The sequence below is a fragment of the Rhynchophorus ferrugineus genome, unplaced genomic scaffold (genome assembly GCF_030347505.1).
Source record: "Rhynchophorus ferrugineus isolate W39M unplaced genomic scaffold, kcgeb_rfMv2 rfM4, whole genome shotgun sequence".
In the NCBI taxonomy this organism is placed as follows: Eukaryota; Metazoa; Arthropoda; class Insecta; order Coleoptera; family Curculionidae; genus Rhynchophorus; species Rhynchophorus ferrugineus.
Window position 1 is genome coordinate 6,842,092 of NW_027472583.1, and position 16,923 is coordinate 6,859,014.

Below are 16,923 nucleotides of genomic sequence, written 5' to 3' on the forward strand. Positions count from 1 at the left end.
AGAAATATTTTATGACGATGACTAACAATGACGGGATAAAACTTTATCTATATGGAATTATGATTTTGTGCTGACAATGCCAAGATAGGGCGATGGGAATAGAAACAACTAAATATGTGTAATTGTTCAAAATAAACATGGGCATTTGTTTAAAATCAGAGTAATTAACGAGATAATTAACACTAACTCGTTTGCAAATATGGCAAATACATTAATGAGAGTGCAGTAATTTAACATAATTTTATGAAGAAAAATAAACAAAGGTAGTAACAGAAGAAACTAAGGAGAAATACAGAGCATTTATGCATATACATAGAAATACAATGCGTTTTCTTTTCCAACGTAAGTAGAACTCATTTACGTTTTAAAATTTACGTAAAATTGTTATTGTTTGTTAAACGAAACATTATTAAAATTATATATGACTTGTTTTAAAATCATTTAACCTAAACAAAAGCCATTAGTTTCATCCAGATACCGTACCAAGACGCACCCACACAGAGGCGAACCGCGGCACGGTATGGTTTTTATTAATAACTATAAATAAAAGAGGCCATCATCCGCGCGGGGCAATTTTCTTGAAACATTTTTCAGCGACACGAGCGCCCCCTAACGGTCGTTTTACTGCCGCGACCGCGTGTTTGTGTCGTCTGCCTGCGGGGCGTATATTTTCATAAATTAATTTTAATTCTACCCCCGAACCGACCGGTCTCCCCCTTGTCACCCCGGCCCCTCTGGCGTGTGCGAGTCTGTTGCAAAACCGCGCGTCGGTCGTCGAGGATGAGATTTTAAAATTCGGGTCCTGAAGATGGGACGACGGGCCGAAGCGTAAATCCACGAAATGGGCTAATTTGAAGAAAATGCCGAAACGGCACGTCTGCTAACTGAGAAACAATTGGTCCGATGAGAAAATCATTAGAGAATAGCCGACACATATGTACAAGAAAAGGATTATATTATATTTCAACTCGTGACATTGCTGTAGACTTAAATATAGATCACAAACTATATATACAACAGGATACAGAAAAAGCTCGACATTTGGCAGTAAATAATATAATGAACCCAGTTTGCACTTGTCTTTGCTGCTGACAAAATGAAATTGAGTCAGGATATTATGATCGATAAAATGTCAGGCGTGTTTATTCTTAATATCTGAAGAACATTATTATCAAAGCACAGACAAGCTACACAAATGGTTATAAAAGTCGAATTGATGCCAAAATAGTTGTGAACTAGATAGAAATATTAAGAGATTTTGTAAGTGATAAGGCGACAGAAAATGTCAGAGTTGATCAGTAGTATAGATAGAATAGTTTTGATACATTCCGTATAGCCTGCGAGACTTTTTAACAGCTGGTCCTAAAAGTAGCCTATAAATATTCCTTCAGTTCCTTCAGTTCAGTTTTTAACCCATGGAAATCAATATTTCTGCAGCTGATTGTACCGATTCTAAATACATGTAATTAGTCAGTGATTGGTCCTTTCTTTTTTAAATTTTAAGATATATTTTTAGCAACTAGGAATTAGGAACTGAACCTACTGCAAACGTGGGCTTCGAACTACGGCCCTCGTAATTAAGCCTACAGACTAGCGAGGGATCGACTTTGAGATCATTTTAGAAAACATCCGACCTGACACAGCCTGGTTACTGGCCTGATTGTGATGATTTTCCTTCTCTGGCACTTTTTTCCAATGGCCAATCACAATTATAAATAATTTCAAACATAAGTATACAACCAAAGCCCAACAGAGTTCGAACAGGCAACTATAGCAGCACTGGGAGGAACGTTCGTTTTGCTCATTACGCAAATCAAGCTCATTCATTAGTGTTTGAAATTTATATAAACAAATTTGCTTCTGAAAACATAAAAATATAAATTACTTTTTCCTTTGCTTATTAATTTATTTTAAGATAAAGGCCAATAGTAATCCGAACTACAAAAGTGAAAAGAGAAGAAATATTTAAAAAAACAATAAAAATTAAAAGTTCTTTTAAAAATCTGTTTGATAAAAGAACATAAGATATTAAATATTTATTACATTTAAAAAAGAACAGGTCCAGTATATAACGATCATTATCATCACTAAGAACCTTAAAAAATTGATAAATAATGGGGAGTTATGGAAGTTGAATGACAAAAATAAGAAAGGAATTGAGATATAGAAGATAAGGACAAATAAAAATATAATGTTATGACAGAAAGTAGAAAATGAGAAGGAAGTGAAAGAAGATAAAAACATCAGTGTGAAAGAGTTTATGTGTGAGGATATGTCACATATTTTTTATTTAAAATAATCAGATATTGCTTTATAATATTATTACTGAACGGACGTTACTAAAAATCGGAAGTAGTTCAGTGTGAAAGTTAGTCAGTTTGCTTTCTAAGCAATAAACATCGACGTCGTAGAAACGTTGTAGGCAACTGTTTCTATATTAAAATGGTTAGAACGTTGAGTTCCCACGTGGAGGTCGATGATTCAATTCCCAACAAAGCAGCAGATCTTCTTGTTCTAGTTTGATTGGTTCATTTGAGAAACCTCGAGGCCTGAAACGTTCCTTATTTTCAATCATTGTTTCTTTATTCCTATACTTCTTGATGCAAGCTGCACTTTTACTTGGGCTATCCATTGCAATACTTAATAAAATAGCTGCGTAACTTATTGAGTAAATATCTGGCACTAAAAAAAGAAAAATAAAATTGATTTAACCGACGAAAATTAGATTATGAACTCACTAAAAATAAAAAATAATCAAACTTACCTTCTCAATACAAATAGAAAACCTTTTAACATAAAATATGTACCTAATAATAGTTGTAATAACTAAATGAATATAAACAATTATTATTTACGCGTACCGTGGTTTTGATATGTTAAATGTATGTAAATGTATTTCAACCTGGTAGGACGGAAAAATGCAGAATTACAGGAGTTACTGGATAAATATGCAGCACAAACCCAAAAAGGATTGGCAGAAAAGCAGTATGTGAGTATATGAAGAGAGTTCCAATGTGCGAATGATTGTAAGCGATGGGAAATATCCAAAAAATGGGAGGAGGGATGGCACCTGAATTGATTAATAAACAACTAGAAAATCGAAAAATCGTCAAAGGTATAAAAGGAAGGCCTTTCTGTGTCAAATAGTAGCTTATTTCGAAAATCTCAACTTAAAACGTAACGGTTCTTGCCTGGCGAGGTCGGCCCGCCCATTGACTGCAAGACCAAATCGCTTTGGCCACAAGCCCATGTTCTGTGTTTGGTTGGTGTCTTATATGAAGAACTATTGGAATTTATCAAAACAGTTAATGCTGCTTGCTAGAGACAACAAATTATCAACTTGAAATGTGTATTTATCAAAAAATGTCCACAATGGGGTCAAAGACATAATAAGAAGATTAAAAACGTGACAACTTGCCGTCTCATACAGCAAACCCAGTCAAAGAAGTCATTTGGATGACCTGCGGGGCCCCATCGGGCTATCACCTTTTCACATCGATCGGCACGTATCCTACCAGCAGTTTTCCGCCAATTTCAAAGAAGTTAAATAGTCTCATAAATTGCCTGAAAGATGCAAAATGTATAGAATGAAATCGCTAATACTATTAATAAATATACTTTACCCTATGGTAAATAAGGCTACCCATCGTAAATAAGGCATGTTTAGTAATAAAAAATTAATTAGTTGAATGAAAAAGCTTTGATATACTTCCGAGTTCAAAATAACAAAAAGGAATCTAATTAGTACCTCACATACAGCCTACCTAATTACTTTGCAACAAGACTTGCTGTTATTGAAAAACCCTGTATATGATACGAGAGACGAAAGTAATATTAACATTCATTAAGCTCTGACAGGAAATTATCTAGGAATAAATACGTTATTCAAGGAACATCTCATTCGGCGAGTAATTTCCATCTACTCCCTATTCCTACCTCGATGCCCGTTGCCGTTCTATTTGCAAGTCCAAAGACAATAACAAACAATCTCCAACGAGGATTGATTGGAGTTGTCGGTGCTGCGAGACAGCACCCATCAATTTTCTTATTATTCGGCCGACCGCAATGGTACGGTCTCACTGCCTCCGTCGCAGCCACCGCCGCCACCATCACCACCCCTCCCCCTAAACATCACCCGGGCTCCTGATCGATCTCGGGGGCTGCGGATGAAATTCCGTGTCGTGGCCGTGCTCCATTGTGCCGCTAATGGGTCGCCATATTGGCCAATTATCAGCGATCGCTTAATTATCGTCGGGACACGATTATGATCTAGTCGCGGGGACTCGAACCGACGCACCGGTGATTGATCGCGTTTTGACACTTTATCGTGGCTCATTACGCGATAATTTGGCCGGTATTAATGGATGTCGACGCTTGGGGTTGGTACGCGCCGGAGAACGGAGAAGAGTGTGTTGAGTGTTTTGGGAATGGGGAGGAGGTTGGCGTGAGGTCGCGCGGGAATCTGATGGGGAGCGGCGGCGTAAGATTAATTAAACTTAAAACGGATGGATAACAAACAGTGTGGCGGATTGGTTGTTTCTTAATTTAGTTGATTGAATTTCTGGTATATACAGGGGATAGAGACAAGATAATATGAACAATGAATAATATGTAATATAGTACATATTGTTGCATGTTGGCAACACTGTTTCCATATAATCAATTTTCTTAAGTTTAATTTTAAGTAAGTTTATATTTCCGCATTAATAATTTAATAATTAAATATTAATAAGTTTCCGGACACCGTCCCAGGAAAATCAACCATCTAGGGTTGCTATGCTAAGTTTAGACGTGGTGAAATGAGCACCGAAGACGCTGAACGCAGTGGACGCACAAGAGAGGTTGTTCCCGACGAAAACATAAAAACAATCCACAAAATGATTTTGAATGACCGCAACTTGAAATTGAATGAAATTGCAGACACTCTAAAGATGTCACTTGAACGTGTACATCATATCATTCACGAATATTTGGGTATGAGAGAGCTCTGCAAAGAGGATGCCGCGCGAGCTCACTTTTGAATAAAAACAACGATGAGTTGATGCTTTGGGGCAGTGTTTGAAGATAATCAAGCATAATAAACCCGAGTTTTTGCCTCGATATGTGACAATGGATCAAACATGGCTCCATGATTTCACTCTGAAGTCTAATCGACAGTCATACGAGTGGACTGCACATGTGGGAAAACGGAACAGTCGGCTGACAAGGTTATGACCTCTATATTTTGAGATGCCCACGGAATAATTTTCAATGACTACCTTGAAAAAGGAAGTAGCATCAACGGCGACTATTACGTAGTGTTTTTGGACCGTTTCAAGGACGAAATCGCCGAAAAACGGCCCTATTTCAACAAAGAGAAGTTGCTGTTTCACCAAACAATGTAAAGTGTCAAGAATCCATGAATTGGCTTTCAAACTGCTTTCTAATCCACCGTATTCTCCAGATCTGCAACCCAGCAACTATTTCCTGTTCTCAGGTTTCGAATGAAATAAAAACAATGAAATGAAACAACAGTTTTTATATTTCACCTTCATTCAATTTTTTATATCTAAATATCTTATTAGAGCAGATATTTCTGTACCATTTTTTAATGAACCCCATACAGTCAATTCAATAACATCCAGTACAAGTCATCAAAACTAAACATAACAAAATCAACTTAAAATTTTGGTTTACAACATTTGCTGGTTTATAACTTCTAATAAATTCCATTAATGTTTTAAGGAATTTTGCCGATATTTCGCAATATGGTCCACTAGTACCATTCCAAATCTAACTTTATAACCCGATTCCGTTACATGTTCACCAAACAATGTAAAGTGTCAAAAATCCATGAATTGGCTTTCAAACTGCTTTCTAATCCACCGTATTGTCCAGATCTGCCTCCAGCAACTATTTCCTGTTCTCAACTTTCGAATGAAATAAAAACAATGAAATGAAACAACAACTGTTTTAGTATTTCACCTTCATTAAATATTTTATATCTAAATATCTTATTAGAGCAGATATTTCTGTACCATTTTTTAATGAACTCCATACAGTCAATTCAATAACAGCCAGTACAGGTCATCAAAACTAAACATAACAAAATCAACTTAAAATTGTGGTTTACCACATTTTCTGGTTTATAATTTCTAATAAATGCCATTAATGTTTTAAGGAATTTTGCCGATATTTCGCAATGTGGTCCACTAGTACCATTCCAAATCTAATTTTATAACCCGATTCCGTTACATGTTCATCAGACGACGTATGAGACAGCATTGTATCTCTTTTTATCTAAGATAAAACGAGAAAGAAAAAATCCATCCTTGTTTAAAATGAATATTAATATTTCACACACACAAACTATAATTGCCAATATATTTGACACTACCAATGACGTCCCCTATACACCTGTTAGTAACTTTTCATTAATTGTTCCGACTAATATAAGGCTATATGCAAATGAAGCTTTTCTTCCTTGAAACAATTATAGAGACTTAACCTGATCGTAACTTATGTGAAATCTGTCAGAGTGGCTTACAATGGGTGCGCATAGGTAGTTCTGCGCAAGACCTTGAACTTTTAGTGGTACCTGTATATTATTCTATGCGCCTGGCTGAAGACCATACAATATGGATAACACTAGACAATAGAAGTGCCATTTTTAATTCTTTTTTTTATTAGTTACATCTTACATTAGAAATGCTTTATTATTATTTGTTATTTATTACTACTGTTCTATTATACTCGTACTGATACACAACCAAAACGAGTACGGGATTAATACATCCGTATGTATTTTCCAAATTAATATATAACTAAACTACTTAAGTTAAAAATAAGAATACACTGATACACTTAACAAGTTCGCGTAGTTTGATTCGCTCCAACCTTCTGATTTCCTGCATGTTGTCCAGTAGCTATATTGCTTCCACGTTGCTGCGATTTAGCAACCTTATTTCGTGTTTTAAGGGGAGATCTTGGATCACTTCGTTTATAAATCTGATTTCGAGGTCATTGTGCGGCTCTTCGTTGGTAACGTAGCGATCAGCATTGGTAATTAATGGTAGAACATTGATATTGTTGCGTTGGATTACTAATTGGTTTGATATTTTAGTGTAACCCCATGTTTGCACTCAATAGGTCCAAATTGGCTTTAACTGATAAACCGAACTCTTTGATTGTAGGTAAAGTTGGGGAATCTTTTGAAAATGATAACAGGTCAATTGAAAAGTCCCCGGCCTACCATAATAAAACACATTTTTTGGCAAAATTAGTTTTTTTATTCAAGGGAATTAGGCCCTTCCAGGGTCATACACTGATTATAACGAACCTCCAACTTTTCGATACCATTTTTCTAGTACGATTTGTCCTTGCTTCAAAATAAGCCTCAGTTTCGGCGATCACCTCTTCATTCGACGAAAATTTCTTCCCAGCGAGCATACTTTTGAGATGAGAACAACAGGAAATAGTCGCTGGGGGCCAGATCTTGAGAATACGGTAAATGAGGTAGCAAATCGAAGCAATTCATGGATTTTTGTCATCATTTGCACTGACTTGTGACACGGTGCATTGTCTTGGTGAAGCAGCACTTTCATTTTCTTCAAATGCGGATTCCGTCCTTCAAACGGTCCAATAACGCTATGTAATAGTCGCTGCTGATGGTCCTTCCTTTTCTCCCTTTCATGGTAGTCAATGAAAATTGTTCCATGCGCATCCCAAAATACAGACGCCATAACCTTGCCGGACCAGTGTTGTGTTTTCCCACGCTTTGAACACGGGTTTATTACGCTTGATCATCTTCAAACACTGCTCCGAATCATTAACTCGTCGTTAATTTTGGCCAAAAGTGAGCTCGTTCGGAACCCATTGTGCACAAAGCTTTCTCATACCAAAACATTCATGAATTATGTGATGTACACGTTCAGCGGATATCTTTAGAGTGTCTAATATTTCATTCAATTTCAATTTACGGTCATTCAAAATCATTTTGTGGATTTTGTTAATGTTTTCGTCGCCGGTAACAACCTCTTTTGGGCGTCCACTGCGTTCGCCGTCTTCGGTGCTCATTTCACCACCTCTAAACTTAATATATTAATGCTTGATGGTTGATATTCTTGTATCAGTGTCTGGAAACTCGGCATCAAGCCAGGTTTTTGCTTCAACTTTATTTTTTCCCTTAAAAAAGCAATATATCATCAACACGCCAAATTAATTTTTATCAATTTTTTTCACAATAACAAAAGTTGCTTCACTCAAAGCGCTTTAATTCACATGCCAATGATCTGACAGCTGTCAAATTTATGCACGCATCTTTTGAGGGTTAGTGCTAACTAAAACACAAATGGATTTAATTCTAGTAGCGCCATCCATGTGTCAGGACGGGGACTTTTCAATTCACATGTCATTCGGGAGCCAATGAGAAATATAATTTTTAATTTTACAACTTACACCAGTTAAACATTTCGGGGAATCTGACGCATTTTTCATGTTTATTACAGTCGCTAAAAAATAGTGCCGGCAATAAAACGACAAGCATTCGGCGATGAAAAAGCGGGAATATAACACGAAGGAGAGAGATCGCCCATCGTTATTACTCCCATTAGTAATTCCCGCGGGATCGGCGCGTACGCGCTCCTCTTTTCGTCTGTGTGTTTTTCGGCCGAATGCACCTGTTACTGAAGCGGTCAACTTAATCCGCATAATTGCGTCACCGTCACGACGCCATTAATCATGCATGCGACCGGATGGCGACTGGTCCAGGAAACGACTTTGGAAATTGGGCTCCGGCCAGCCAGCGGGCCGGACGTTTGTGGCTCGAGCGCCGCTTTTTACACGGTCAAACTTTTTTCATTAACATTCCCGGGCCGCGATTACGCCACCCGCGGCGAGAGGGTTATTGTCGGCGGTAGTTCGCAACGAATGTAGTCGTTTTACCCCATTTAAAAACAAACTTTATATTCTAATAAAGTTTCCGGCCGCTGGTTTGTTGCGAACGGGATGAACAGTTCCATCGGGTCTCTCGGATCATAGATTGTTTCCCATTTTAGACGGCCGCAAAATCATGAAAACAATCTATATAATGAAAACGTGTTGCCAGAATTATCCGCAAGCTATTTTCAACTAAAACGTGTCTAGTATAAAATTAAGTAAACGCAGTTTCTCAATAGTTGAGAAACAGAAAGATGTAATTATGTTTTCTCGCAACACGTTGCTTCTCAATTTAGTCAACTAAGAGGTTAACTGAATAGTCCCCGGCCTGACACACCGACGGCGCTACACGAATATGTTTTTAGTTATCACTAACCTTCAAAAAATGCGTGTATAAATTTCACGGCTGTTGGATCATTACTTTGTGAATTATAGCATTTTGAGTAATGCTACTTTTGTTTTTGTGAAAAGAATGGATAAAAAAGAGTTTCGCGTGTTGATAAAAAATTGATTGAGTTTTTTGAAGGAAAAAAATACAGTTTAAGTAGGAACTTGGCTTGATACCGAGTTTCCGAACACTGTCCCAGGAACATCAACTATAAACGATTGGTATGCTAAGTTTAGACGTGGTGAAATGAGCACCGAAGACGGTGGACGCAGTGGACGCCAAAAATTGTTGTTACCGAAGAAAACATTTAAAAAGTCCACCAAATTATTTTGAATGACCGTAAATTGAAATTGAATAAAATTGCAGATACTCTATAGATATCAACTGAACGTGTATATCATATCATTCACGATTATTTGGGTACGAGAAGGCTCTGAGCAAAGTGGGTCCCGCGTGAGCTCACTATTAACAAAAAACAACAACGTTAATAATTCAGGGTAGTGTTTGAAGCCATTCATTCATCGTATTCTCTAGATCTGGCCCCCAGCGACTATTTCTTGTTCTCAGATCTCAAAAGAATGCTCGCTGGAAAGAAATTTTCGTCGAATGAAGAGCTGATCGCCGAAACTGAAGCCTAATTTTGTCAACAAATATATTTTACTATGGTAGAATTGGCAAATGTAAGGATTATAATATTAAGAATTGAAATTAAGAATAAGAATCCAATGAGGAATGCCGAAAGAACAATTAAAAAAGAAAATCCGATGTGATTCCTAAAAATTTTATTTCATACAAAATATACCTGAGTTAATAAACTTTGCAATGTCTCTGGGTTCTTTTTTCTTTAATATAAAGTAACTATGTACAGGATACTAGAATAAATAATGCTCTAAAACTATTGTTTATGAAGTAAATACAAATTGGTGGAAATGGCTTGTCTTGAAAAAGTCTACCATCACTTCCTAGTCAATTAAAGGCACTGTTATGGACTTTTTGTACTTTGGAGTAGTGGATAGTGTGTGATAAAATTTGTACTATTTCTGGTTTGTATTATGTTAACGCTTCATGGTGAAAATAAGATGTAGGGAAACTATAATCTAACTTAAAACTAAACGTAATATAGTCTTACAAGTACTATTTACACTTTAATGTACAAAGTCCCGGACTATGAGGTCATCGTCTCCAAAAAATGTTCCACCATCCTCCCCCTCTCCAGCCGGACCAGCTCGTGGCGCTCAGTAATCCGAATTGTGCGGCGAAAAACTAGTGGGCGATAAAATCAAATCTGGTCCTGAAAAAAAAACACAAATACTTTAATCCACTTTCGCAGCAGAAACGGAGCGGGTCAAACCCGAAGCAGGAGTTTCTGTTTTCATTATTATTTCTCTCTCCCCAGCCGGCTGTAATTTTGTTTGTTTTATTGTTTTTTCGTGACGTAATTAAAACGTCATTAAAACTCGGCGAATGTACGACATTAGTTGGACTTTTTTTCCCCAAAGTTTAATTTCTCTTCGTCTTCAGTCAGAATTAAACCATCAGATAATATTTATATGTTCGCGTTTGCATATAAAATGCATGCAAACTGGAAATTAAAACCTCCATTAAACAATCTCTTTTATGTATTATTATAAATATGACTTTAGTTAAAATTAACTGAAAATTAAATCTAATTTTAGTGTTTAAGTTGTTATTTAGATAATAAACTTTTTAACTGATAATTCAGCTTTATTTTAAAGCCCCTTTTATAATAAACTTTCTGTCTATTAACTAGTTAGTATTATTTTTTATATAGTATATTCAAAATAACAGTGAACACACGTCATCAAGGTGTTTAATGAATTGCCAGTCACAATTTATTCAAATCATTTTAGTATCAGGCAATATCTTCTTTCTCATTTTATTCCAGTTAAAAAGAGGCATAATGCTGTCTGAGAAGTTCGAACATGTAATCAAACCATCCCACAAAGTCATATTCTTCACGCAATATTCTTCAAAATATTAATCAAAATAACTACAGGTTATAAACCGGCAAAGGTTTTTTAATTATATATATGTATATATATATATATATATATATATATATATATATATATATATATATATATATATATATATATATACCTCGATAGAGAATCCAAACAACTAAATTAGAATCCAAAAATATGTATATCGTTGATTATAATATATCCAAAACAATAATTTTGGACAAGTTGGATGTCAGAAATTTGTGATAAAAATGCATAAATCTTCTATGATGAAGAAAATTTAATTGTCTATTAAATCATTTTAAATTGTAAGTAAAAAAAATATTGGCCTAAAGCACATACTATTTGCCAAATTTAGCTCCCAAGAACATTTTGGTTCTCACATTTCTTGTTAATTAGTCTGCTATCGAAAGAAAAAGTTTAAAACAGGGAATAATACTTTATTTTATAATTAAAGACTTAAGGGAAAAAACATTAGCTGATCTCGCCTGGTTTGACGTACGGTGAAGGAAAAAAACCTTTTTATACATTGAATCATGGGAGATAACGCGACACAAGGACATAATGGATAGTGTTGTTAATGGATAAACCTAATAATAAGTAGCAAAGAAGAGATTCGGACGCGTCTATAATCCAGGCAGCCTGTTTTTTAATGTTTGTTGACGACACGGACGTTGTATCTCTTATTAAATGTCTTTCTATGAGTGATGAGAACGGAATACGCACACACGCTCACGGCTCATGGATCTGTATGAAAGCTGATATTTGCGCGGAATATCAATATTTATGGAGGTGAATTTTTTCCTGTGCGAAATATATGGCAAGTCATCGGTTTTTCTTCGATACGAAAATAGAATATATAAAAAGAGGGGAATTACTTCGGTAGGGGTCTCGAGAGATCTGCTCCCGTATCTGCTTAGATGACGTGTGTTCGACGTTTTCAATATCGGCTCCTTGCTATTAACATAAATAGAAAAATAATTATCCTAAATTCATGTCGAGAACCATACAAAAATTTTTAAAGAACATTCTCTCGAAATAATACGCGGATATTTTTAGTTTCCTCGGTTATTTGGATATAATATTGCTTATATTTTCGTCTAGCTTTTTTAAGTATTAAGAATTGAAATTATTTGAAGTACAACGGCGTTCAATAAGTTTGTGAAGTTTAAACCGGAATTCCAGATAGACACGCAGGAGGTACTTGTTGTTCATACCAAACGTGCTTTCCTGAAGAATTTTCCAAAATATTTGAGTGTTACTAGCAGAGAGAATGGAGAACTTATTACGTCATACATGTCATACAATATGTTGCTAGTTATCAGAAGATTGCATCAAATTACTAACAGTCATATTTAATGCCATGCTTTCCCACCACTTGGAAAGTAGCTCGAATTCTTCATTCGATTCTTAACTCTGGGAAAAAATTAGAAGTCTCCTCTTACCGTCCTATAAGTCTTTTACCTGTGACCACTAAACTCTTTGAAAAACTATACATTAAGAGATTCAAGTAATCGCAGAAGAGAGAAATATTATTCCAGATCATCAGTTTGGCCTCAACAGAACAAATACATGGATCAGTCATTCAAATTAACAAAAACTTAAACAATAAAAAACATTTCTCCGTTGCATTTCTCGATATATCTCAGGCCTTCGACAAGGTGTGGCACGCTGGACTGCATGTTAAATTGAAAAAGCTTTTGCCTCATACGCACTTTCAACTGCTGATATCATACCTCACAGACAGATATTTTATTGTCAAACATGATGACGAATACACTGCAGTGTTGTTGGCCCATTGTCATATCTATTTATACAGCTGACACACGAGGATCCAGTATGAGCTTCAAGAAATCTTTAACTTCATTTTAACAAAGTCGAATTGTGGTTAAAAACGTGGCGTATCAAAGCAAATGAGACCAAACCTACCCGTGTATCATTAGATAACAAGATTTTGCTGTATAAGTCAATACTTTCATTTGTCCATTTGTACCTATACTATTGAACTGTGGGGTACTACTAGCAAATCTAATATAGATATCCTCCAAAATGTTCTTAAATAAAGTGTTGCGAGATATCGTCAATGCCCCATAACACATAACGAGTGTGATTCGAAGTGTACGAAATACTACATGATGGAATAGTACATGACAGAATTGTATATCGAAAATCAGACTATAATACTTATAGCCCACAGGCAGATTGTTGTAGTTCTACGAGATTAATAAAAAAACAATGTGTTGCTGCATTTCATCGCAAGCTCGGTACGTTTAAAAAAGGAAGGAACGACATATTTTATTTGATACTAGAAAACAATTTTCAAACAATTTACAAGTAAAATTCGTCATTTTAAAAATATATAATGTAGAAGAATATATATTCTTAAAAATATGTAAAACTTCATTCACTAAACTGATAAAGTGAGCAAAAAACAGCAAAAAAGTAGCTCTTAAATGTTTGTACATACTTTAATAGGCGGTATGTATTAACGAAAATATGAATGTAAACAATTGTTGAACAGCCTAACCTTACTCTTAATTCCATGGTTTTACCATAAAATAAAATAATAGTTTACTAATATTCAATAGTTCAAATTTGCCTTTTAGACATCGATTGCTTTTTGGTTTGATTTGATGTAATCTGCTGCTGAAGTCCCTTAGACATTTTTAGAAAGATACGGCGATGCTACTCCATCATATTCAAATTATAGGTTTTCGTTCCAATAATTAGAAAGCAGCGGATCCAAAAAGTGCGAAGACAATGAATTTCTTGTGAATTGAATGTATTGGGAAATATTCAAAAGGGAAGAAAATTTGCTACCACACTAAATAACTGATATTGCGGTATCAAGCCATTTCAATATCCTGCTTGTCAAGCAAAGAAGGAGAGTTTTCCATCACTTATTTCGAATGGTAATGAAAGAAAATCCATTACGACAATCTCAACAAAATTCTTCGGTTTGTAGAGCAGCGCAAACCATATTCACACAAAAATGGAGCATTAGTGGATACTTCAAGTCTTCTTGTGCGTAAGGTGGGGTCAGTAAGGTGTAGTGTATTACGAGCTGTTAAAACCGAATGAACTTTACTGACAATTGAATTAATTTAATGACGCATTCTTGCTAGAAAGACCAGCAATAGCAAGTAATAGATACAAGGTTCTGCTCGATATCGAAAAATTATTTTTTTTTACAATAATACGGTGTGGATATAAAGGGGACTGGGACAGACATAAGATGCATATAGAAAATAATAAATTAATAAATTAATAAAACTAACACTAACAGGGGGGCTAAAATTATAAATAGTGTATGAACAATTCAAAAATTAACATAAATACAGGACTACAAACACGAACATAACGTAACTAACGGTTCTATTCACACAGCACATATCAGCAGCCATACCGAAGTAGTAATGGTTATTTGGTCAGTAACACTCAATTTAGCATAAGCTATATTCTATGGAGAAAATCAATTTCTCGTACAAATCCGAGGAGTCTGTCTTCCTGATAAGAATTTTCTAAAATTTTGCAGCCCATACTTAGTTCTAATCAGGATGAGCCGTGGACAGTCGTTCAGTATGTGGTAGACTGAAATATGGGCACGGTGACAAAACTCACAGTCAGCAAGCGGACTCAAGGTCATCAAGTGATGGTGCCAGAAACGACAGTGGCCCAATCTGAGTCGATTCAAAGCTACGACATGGTGGCGAAGGGAAGGAACGCGAAAAGAGGAAAAAAAATCAGCTTTAACCTCAAAGAGCTTGTTGTGGTTGGCCTCCTGGGCCCAACGACGTTGTACTTCGTTATTTTTGAAACAAGAAACGAATGGAATAAGGTCAGTATGGACACAACCATCCGTGATGGGGAGGGGAGTGGAGGCTACCGATTTAGCCGCACTGTCTGCGCGCTTGTTTCCCGGTAGACAGTAAAGTTCTACTGATCCCATTCAGATAGAGGGTTCGGATGATTGACAGTGGAGTCGGTGGCCAGGGGATGGATGAGTTTCTGTTCCAAGAAAAAATCGAGAGCATTTAGGGAGTGCGTCAGGATTAGTCATTCTTTGAAGAATTGTGTTGAGATGTACGATAATGCTTTGAGTATCGCGAATAATTCAGCGGTAAATATTGGACCTAGTTCAGGGAGCTTGAAACGGAATGCCCGGTTGTCCACCACAAATGCACTGTCAAGAATGCTACGAGGTTTGGAGCCATCAGTATATATGTGCATCCGGATAGGGTAAGAGGGGAGAAGGCCACATAAGTTGGGCCGAAAAAGGTAAGGACAATGTTGATTTTGACAAAATTAATGAATTATTTGAATATCAAGAATTGAAATTTAACTAATGCCCAAATTGTAAACATTCTTCAAATTTCTTCTATTTTGTATTACTCCCGCATGACGTAATCCAACGATAACGGGAAAAGTCGGGGAAATAAGTCTAGAAGGCGTTAGGACTAATGTTTTGAATCTCGATGAGGTTATTCAACGTCATCCAGACCTCTTTTAAAATAACTTGCTGATTTCTGCCCGACAGGGACTGGAATTAGAACAAAAAATTTCGAACAAAAGAAAAATAATGGAAATAGATCATAATTAATACATATTTAAAGTGTAAATTTTAGTCGTAACGTCGCTCCTTTGTACTGAGAGAGTTATACGTCTTTGTCGGTGGCCTCCCTCAGGAGGGGAACAACGGCGGCGAAAAAGAAGAAAAGGGAAATAAATTCCGGGTTGCCTTGTCGTGTCAGACTCATTCCTCTTCTTGTCGTCTATCCGGAGAATATAATAAAGCCGTAACCAACGCACTTTTCGGCTGACGTGAGAACGATCGTCTAGAGCGGGCGGTCCATGCACGTGAGTGTGTGTGAGAGTATGTGGTGTTGGAGGCGACGCGACGCCCTTCCGCCCAGCGTCGAAAGCCGTCTTTCCGCGTTGTTTACATTTAAATCTAAATTTGGAATGATGCACGAGCGAGGCGAATGGACCGTTTGCCTCTCTCGCAGGACGAGGGGGAGGAGGGAGGAGAGGAAATGGCTTTTTTGCCGGCAGTATTTGTTCGAATTATGGCGGTTAGAGGCCGCATATGGGGTCGTTGAGGATAATTTGTTGGCGGTTTGGAGATGATTCATGCGCGGCGACGGAAAACAGGAGATAGGAGATGTATGCGTAGCTGGCAGCGGGACAAATAAAGGTTAAAAAATCGAGTTCGGGGCGAATTATTTATGGATATAGGCGAACTCGCCACAGAAAAAACTAACGACATTATCTTTTAACAGTCGTCCTCAAGGTTACTATTTTCCATGCTTACAGGGGCACTGAATGTATATTTATTAGAAATAGTGATCGCCGACGGAGGAAATTCGACCACAATTTATTAAGTTAAACGTGTTTCTCCTAATTTTTGAACAACTTAATGTTGTTTAATTGTTTAATTGTTTCATTATCTTTAATTGTTTCAACTTAATCCTTGAAAACAAAAATTTGTTTACACAGTATTTTCAGTATAAAATCAGAAATATATATCATTCATTAAATATAATTTCCATCAAGATTCATTAATGAACAAAGTATTGATATTAAATTACTATATCACTGAATATTTTAACAAATGTATCCTATGTAAGATTATTT

General features: G+C 36.3%; 1 protein-coding gene across 1 annotated transcript in view; it reads right to left on the reverse strand.

Annotated features, from left to right (window-relative positions):
- The window catches only part of side (motor axon guidance molcule sidestep), a 278,234-nt gene that overhangs the window by 79,875 nt on the left and 181,436 nt on the right, over positions 1-16,923 (reverse strand). The window lies entirely within an intron of this gene.